This window comes from Setaria italica, chromosome III, assembly GCF_000263155.2.
Source record: "Setaria italica strain Yugu1 chromosome III, Setaria_italica_v2.0, whole genome shotgun sequence".
Lineage (NCBI taxonomy): Eukaryota > Viridiplantae > Streptophyta > Magnoliopsida > Poales > Poaceae > Setaria > Setaria italica.
This window is the reverse complement of record NC_028452.1, coordinates 34,891,536-34,893,329: the sequence shown is the minus strand read 5'-3', so window position 1 is coordinate 34,893,329 and position 1,794 is coordinate 34,891,536.

Sequence of the window (1,794 nt, the reverse complement as noted above, 5' to 3'; positions counted from 1 at the left end):
ATGGTGATGGTGGTTCAATTGGAGACCTCATGGCTGGAACAAACGATCCTAGAGGAATCCCATATCCAGTGGCCGGATTCTAGATAGGTCCGAATGGCGTCCCTGTTGCCCCCCATGGCGCCGATGTATGCGACGGTGATGGCACGGAGTATGCTGGAGCAGGATGGTTTGCTATCTGAGTGAGCGAGGGTGTCGCGACGTTGGTGTTCTAAAGTAGTGCAGCACCACAACCCCCACTTGACATCTGGATCGGCTGAGAAGCCGACTGTCCTGCCACAGATGGATTCATCATGCTTCCAACCAAAACACTCCTAGGTGGCCCGTACGCTAGACCGTGAAACCCCTGAGAGCTTCCACCATAGAGAGTGCTAAGGACAGCGTTGTGCACGGTGTTGGTCATTACTGCAGCTTGGTTGATCAGCGCGTGATTGAGAGCCTGGTCAATCATCTCCTACATCTTCCCTGTGTCTTCAGCAATGGTGATCTGGCAAGGAGTTGGAAGGGCGTGCTTCTTGACAAGTTCCCTTTTCCTAGTACAGCTGAAGGACTTCAGGCATAGCAATCTAAATTCTTCTACAGCCCTTGCCACCTCACTCTTCTTATCATCTTGGAGCTCATTCTCCGTAACCTCGATGATGTTGTCATCTGAAACTTCGGTAGTCTTCGGTGCAGACATGTTGAGGCTTGGTCCCACCGGGCGTGCCAAAAGTGTGTTGAGGCAAAAATCAAGAGATGACATTCGCGCACTAACACACGAAACTCGGGAGAATCTGCTTCGCTCCTGTTCGGGTTGTAGCCCTATCAATCTAACCTGTTGATTGACAAGGACAAGTAGAATGTCAAATACAAGAGCAAATCGGCCGGTGTTCCAAATCGCTCCACACGACGTATCGGCAGGACTGCCGACACGAACAAAAGACAAACGGCTAAGTCAGCCGATGTGATTGTAGTAGATGTAAAGGAAGCGTAAAACACAACCTAAACAATACTGATCTAACCGGCTATGTGACAGCAGATTGATACGAGAAAATGAAGTAAAAGTCGATCGGAATTTGTTCTAAGATGGATAATTGTGATAAAAGCTAAAACAACAAGATTTAATGAATAAAGCTTGTAGATCTAGCAAATATCGATAACTTCTAAATAAATCTAGATAAAATGACAGTGATGCGCCCGAAGTTAAAGCCTAGAAAGTATTCGGTAAACGCGAAACTTACAGTCTAGCCGGAGATCAAAGCAATACAGCCCAACTAGCTTGGAAGAACTCGTGAAGAAAAGAAAATGATGGCGAAGTCGCCGACTTGAGAGTAAATTGCGAAAATAGTAGATTTGTATTGATTATGATGTGTGTCCTTTTCCAGACCTCACAGGCCCCTATTTGTACCCTATACATCAAGACTTCTAGTCCTAGTTAGTTACAACAAATCATAAGATCTATCTCTAAAGAAACAAACTGTCTAAACAAAATAAAATAAAAATGACTCGTACAGGAGTCAAAAACGAACTTGGCCTCTATCGACCAAAACCTGCTCTTCATCGGCCGAACCTCCGACATTTTCAATCGGCTGGAATCCATCTGCTCGCATCGGTTGACTCCATCGGCTACATCCTTGTGATTCCATCTGCTAGAGTTCTGTCTTCCTCTGTCGGTAGAGCTTTTCACCATCATCGGCCGATCTCTTATAACTTTAGTCTTGTGAGGGGTTTCTAGTGGATTGTTGGAGTTCTTTTTCCCTAAGAAGTTTTTCCCTAAAGAAGGTATTGAGGTAAGATTAGTAGTCTTTTGGAGTTACT